The sequence below is a fragment of the Calonectris borealis genome, chromosome 10, assembly GCF_964195595.1.
Source record: "Calonectris borealis chromosome 10, bCalBor7.hap1.2, whole genome shotgun sequence".
In the NCBI taxonomy this organism is placed as follows: domain Eukaryota; kingdom Metazoa; phylum Chordata; class Aves; order Procellariiformes; family Procellariidae; genus Calonectris; species Calonectris borealis.
In genome coordinates, this window is record NC_134321.1 from 12035790 (window position 1) to 12042242 (window position 6453).

The 6453-nt window shown below is 41.0% G+C and overlaps 1 protein-coding gene across 1 annotated transcript in view; it reads right to left on the minus strand.

The window, feature by feature from the left end:
- Window positions 1-6453, minus strand: part of LOC142086187 (netrin-4-like) — a 54388-nt gene that overhangs the window by 10045 nt on the left and 37890 nt on the right. The window lies entirely within an intron of this gene.

A 6453-nucleotide genomic window follows, 5' to 3' on the forward strand; every position in this document is an offset into this window, starting at 1 on the left:
ATCTTATGGCTAAGACCCACTTTAACAGAGATTTTCAGTTAAATGTTGGACACCCAAGGTGTTTAGATAGCTTGGATCAGGGGCCAGCCTTTTGGATGCTTATCTGAACCAAACATGATCTCCAAAGCTTTTGAAGTTTGCCCATCATTGCTTCTAATCAAACTACTTTTCTTCATGAGCTCACAGATAAGAGACCAAATGAACGCTTTGATTCCACACATCATTTTCCAAGGGGAAGGGGCAAATATATGACTATAAAGAGTGTTAAGCATAGCAGGGACAGATTCATTTTCATCTGCAACCTCATATTTGATGCTCAAGAAAATAAAGTATCTTTTGAAAATAGTATGAGAAAAAGGGTGAGCAATTCTGTTTAAAGGGCATTTCTCTTATAATCTGCTTACTACATAGTTATTTTTTTCACAATGCCCTGTGTTCTTTATGCCAATATTTTTAATAATATTATTACACTCTGCTGTAGACAGATCTCAGTCCGTTGTTTTCAAGGGACACTAGCACAATAGCCTAAGGACAGAAAATAAGCGTGCTGTCATGGGCAATGTACTCAACACAATGAGCTGGTTGGCGGATGGCAGCAGGCTCGCCTGTTTGCCACAAAGCAGTCTTGACTTTGGGAGCAAACCCAGGGATTTTGCTGTCAGTTCTGGAGAGCAGGTGTAACAATGAAGAGCTCATTAGCACTGACAGTTTCAAAGGCAAGTTCTGATTTATTGCTGCTCAACTTGAATTATTTTTGCCCAGATTTTTGCAGGGCTAACTACATCACCCTAAAAGAGGAGACACTTAGTTCCGTCCATCACTGAAAAAAATGGATGTCATAGATTTGAGGATAAGGAGGGGAAACACAGGCTTCCTTTACTGCAGACAGGTCTGAGCCACAAGAAGTAAGAGGTTGCCAACATCTGGGTTGGCTTGAACCCAGGTTTCTGATTTCACTGTAATATCTCTGTATATAGGATCTACCTGTGGAGTTTTCACCTTAAATTTCTTGTACTTCTGCAACTTCTGGGTCCGTCTTTATTCCATCTTATTTCCGATTTTCAGGTTTCATCAGTTAGGGTCACATAGCAGATGGGTAAATCATTAGCATCATTAGACTACCTATCACCAACTGAGACTAGATCCTGATTCAGGAAGATGAGACGTTCTCCCATCCTATCCCTAAGGGAAAGTATGGAAAGTATAAACAGGACAGTGACTGACAGCATTGGCAGAAACTGATGAGGAGGTAGGAAAAGAGTACCTTTTTTTTTTTTTTCCTTCCATTTTGGGGCTACAGTTCAGGAAAACTAATGTTCCCAAATGAACCGTGGGGCATATTCCCCAATTAGAAACTGGGACAGCTTCTGGTGGATCAGAAAGCAAGCTGAATCAATAAATGTACAACCCTTTCAGATGAGTTATACAAGTGGCTTGCAAACGCTTTACTCGGTCTGTGTTTATTTAGCATTTCAGCTTGGGTGTGTACATTGTCTGGCTTCCAGAGTATTATGGCCAAAATCCCAGTTGGGCATCTAAGGTAACTCCCAAAATAAGAGCCCACATGTCACATGCTGTTGATGACTGGGTTTTATCTGTTTAATAAAGATTTGCAGATAAACCTCACAATTAAAGAAACATAAAAGCAAGTTTCCAAACCCTCACCCTTTTACATTTCCCAATATTTGACAACACAGCATCCTTCCCTGCTGATTTTTGCTGCTTTTCTCTTGGCAAACCCTAGTTTTCTCTCCATCCGCCTCCCTGCCTAACAAAACACCAGCCGACATGACAATGGCCTTGTTTGTCAAAGGCATCATCAATTATATTAGGGACGGTGTGCAGACAGTTCTGGCTCAGAGATAACTGGTTTATTTGGGTTCTCCCCTTGACAGCAGTATAATGAAAAATTTCATTATTGTACTTTAGAATTGGCTATCAGTCACGAAGTATCAAAGCATCCTCTTGCCTTTTAGTCTCGCTCCTATACTAAGTTTGTTTTGTCAGAAACTACTGTAAAAAGGAGAAGACAAGGAGTAATGAAAAATTAATAATTCATACAGCAGTCTCCACTCAAGTCCTCAATAAATCTGTCTGCCCTCAGCACAGCTGTCTTTCCCATGTAATTAGACACAGATGTAAAATATAATATTGGTCATAACAATATGGTCCCAACTTACAGGAAAACAGCAAGTGCTCCAAGTAATTCAGTGGACTTTGAGGTATCTTGCCTTAAACTTCTGTCTCATAATACTGCATAAGATATAGCTATGAGCAGACTCTGGCTATTTGATGAAAAACAGGCAAAATGAAAAATCAGACAAAGCCTTTTGAATCTGAAATATATACATGTGCACCTTTGGAGCATATGACCAAATCAGGGCAATTTTTAAAGCATGTCAGATGTGGGGATTGACTCAGCCAATCATGTTTCTTAAATGAAGGAAATAAGATAGACAGCTGTGTGTGTGGTCAGGGCTGATTAAGACAGACTTTGAACCAAGATGTGATCAGGCCTTTGTGATATTACAATTAAAAGTTCACTCCCTCTGCTCAGAAGTAAAAGGATGAGAAGCAGAGCTTTTCAGAGTGTGTGCATGTGCATCTGGGCACATTTTAATTTTCAACCGTTGTGCTTAGAGTAAAAAAGCTTGTTTTCCTGGAGACCTTTTTAATGGGTCTACATGCCTACATTATTTTTTAAGCTAAGCAAACGGTGAGTACAAAAGATAGTGCCATTTCAGAAGGATCCCTTAAGCCTCCAAATAAGCCACAGGAAAGAGCCAAGGATACAGCAGCTTTTCTAACCATTGGTTAGGAAACGATTAGGCTTCCGAGTCAAAGCTCCCATACAAGTCTATATCCAAACTACTTAATCCTGTGTTGTCACCCGCAATAACAGGCAGGTGTGTGCCTTGCTCTGGGACTCTTTTCATGCCTTCTTTTTTTTTTTTAAAATATAGATCTAAGCAGTGTCAAAACAAGGCTCTGCACACGACCTGGCTCTCATTCATCCCCAGCTGCTAGGAACAGGAGAAGCAAAGCAATCAGAGGCAGGCTACATCTGCAGACAAAAAGGAATGGCAGATTCACACTTACATGTCAAATTTCAACAGATTTTTTTTTTTTTCAAGGGAATGTCTTTGCAGTCTCACATTGGAGGGTCAGCAAAGGGTGGTTTGGATAGTGCCAGGACATCCAATTGTTATACAACTTTTTTTTCCTAGCAGTGATTAAGAGAGAATGCTGTTCATTATTATGACTAATGCTTAAAGACTCTTTCTGCGCCTGGGCAGTGTCCTGTAACTTTCTGGGAGCCTGAGGGCAATGTCACAGCTGAACCTAGACTTTGCTCTGGATGGCAGAGCACTCTTCAAGCGTGCTTTCTCAAAGGGATTAGCACAGCATTTCATTCAGCTTTTTCATCAGATTTCCTTTCCCAGCTCAGTATCTACTGTACAAAAGGGTCAAGTTTTGATCTTCCATTGAGGTTTTTTTTTCCCCCCTCTGATTCAAAATGGGAAGTTGAGGACCAGGTTGCTCTCACCAAAATCATCCGTTCAGACTGCTGTTTGCAGCTTATTACTGCTTTTCAGCACTTGCCCAGTAGGTGGGTTTTTCATTTAGTGTTGTTTGTCTGGCACTGTTTGCGTGGTTTTCTCAAAGTGAGATGATGCCTTGGAATTGGTACATTTAAATCCTCACAAACATGCTAATCCAGAAGTGGCAGCTCTTCAATTTATGATCAGCAGGCTGAGGTATGAGAGAAATGTACCTGATAGTCTAATTGTCTAATTTCTTACATATTAGCAATGCTCAAAACAGTAACTGTTTTTTACTGAGTAACCAGAATTGTTTTTAGGGTCACACAACCTGAACAATTTACTCAGATCACACCAGATTAAGTTTAATAGCAATGCAAGTTTTGCAACCTAAAGGATGGAGAAGAGGGCCTCTATCTTACATCCTGCATGAGGCCTTTCAGTTTAGTATCAGCTCTAGGCATAAGGAGCTGATGATGGTCCTGGAGGTGAAATCTTCCCTCTGTCAAACCGAGTCTGTTCTAACCAAAACAACTCTGCCTGTCTGCACTGGTGTTTCTGGTTTTGCTGTCACTGATAATAACCAAAGTAGTGAAACATTCCCTGAAGATTGTCTGCAGAGGTACAGCATAACATGAAGTGCACGCTTATACGCTGCCTGCGAACCACATAGGGAAGTGTTTGGGGATCAGTTCTTTCATCATACAAAACACTACCCTATTAAGGTAATTTGTCAAATGTCATTGTGGGAATTCTCCTCCTCACCTTAAATAAAAGAGAAAAGTCACAAACTAACCACTCCCCTCCCAGGCTTCTCTTAACTCTGTAGTTATATCTGCAGTGTCCCTTCTATTTCCACACAAGCATCGTGCACACATCAGTCTGCTGTAAAAGCTGAGGGGCTCTAGAGTGAACTGCAATACCCTTTCCTTGTATCTTGATTGAATGCATTACATTCATGCATACCTTTATATGCCTGTGAAAGGTCCCATTGACTTGAATCATGCACAGATAGGGTCATGCTTACCTATTTGCAATAATGCTGAATCAAACCTGTTAGATTCATCTCAACCAACAGGAATTCTAGTGCAGGGTAGTGATCCAGAATACCTCTTAAGTCAAGGAAGAGAAATAGATATCCTCTAGAGGGCAATTCAGCTCATCTGTCTCAGACATCTACATTAGACTGCAATAAGTTGTTCTCTAGAGGTCCCACTGTTTGTCCGCTGACTGTACAGGGACCCTAGAAAAGGCATACAACTTTCAGGTGGCTAAAGCAGGATGGCAGCTATCCAGGCCTGAGCGTGCAAGTCAGTGGAAACTATTGCATTTGGGGGCCTTCTGCTGGCAGCAGCATGTTCCCAGGTGAAAAGGACATTGTTGTGCTTGACTGGCACAATAGAAATAAAGCTCTTTCAACAAGGTAAATTTCTGAACGGTTTTTCTTTTGCCATGCAGAGTATAGGCAGGAGGTACTGAGAGGCCTGTAACCGACAAGACAAAAGAGGCAGAGGTAGAGTCAAGGTCTGATTTCATCCAGGCAGACTGTTCTAGGGTTTCCACACAGATAGGCTGTATTTTCAAACAATGCTTTTTCCTCTTTGCTGCTCTCCAGTGCTCCTTGACTTTAGCAGTTATCTAATATTACACATGATGTTGGTTACTACATCATCATCCTGCTGTTAAATACAGGAGTTCATACACAGATTTTCAGGTACTATGAGATTGAAAACTAATTTTCTGGCACAACAATTTATTCTTATTACAATATTTCCCTGTAGCAAATCTGCTCAGAGTAGAAACAGAACTAGAAAAGGGCCACCATAGAACACCATGGGTTACAGGGTGAGTTAGATAAGCTCATGCCTGACCCTGTCCGCTGATCAGTGTTCTGTGATGAACGTTGTGAAATCGAAAAGAAGGGGTAGTGTGCAAGCAGTCTGCTGGCACTACAATCCAGTGGAAAGAATACAAAAGAGCAGAAACATAGGATGTGTTGTGCACAGAAAGTTTAAGCAATATCACAGGCCATACAGTCCTAGGGAGAGGAGTGTTTGTAACCTGAGTGTTTAAGAGGAATCTTGATGAAGAACGTCAAAGGGTCAGGAAGGCTTCAAAAGCACATGATGCCAGTGGGCATGAGTATAGATGACAGAGGATGAAGTTCTCTGTGCTGGCAACTGATGTCTGAGCTATGGGGACGGAAAACTATCCAAAAGGAGAAATGAAATTATGTATATTGTTAGAAATAGCAACCTCCCAAATAGATGCCAGATGGAATCAGATTGTGAAGCCTGGCAGGATACTCAGGAAATATTTACACTAAATAAGGGAGTTATGGGCTATGTTCCAGACTGGTTGGGTGAAAACTACCTTGGATCCAGAGGTTGTACACCCTCTCTGTACAACCGTTCATGCCTCTATGCCCGAATTACTTCCTAACACATCCTGCTGAAGTGTTAATGAGGCAATTAATTTGGGCAGAGCACCCCATAATACAGCTGTAGAATCCAGAGATAAGTCTGAGTGAGCTTTGATCTATTTGTTCCCAAGTGAGTATGCATGGTCTCATGCTTCCTACACCTCCTGCAGCCATTATTATATATATTTAAGTGCACAGATGTTGCACAATCAAATGGAATTTAACAATAGCTTACACATAGGTACACCCGGTCTTGAGAGATGCAGAAAAAAACAGCTAAATAAAGTGTGCCTCAAGAAAAAATGAACCGTGTTATTTTAAATGCAAGCACAAGAAGAATGTACCTTTCCCCAGAATGCATTGCATTTGGAGAACTGTAGCAGTTATCGCAAAAAAATGTGTGATACCAGGGGGAAAAATAGACACAGAAAATCAGGAAGATGACCTTTGATCAGAAAACTGTAGTTTAGGAAAAGAATACAAAGAAAC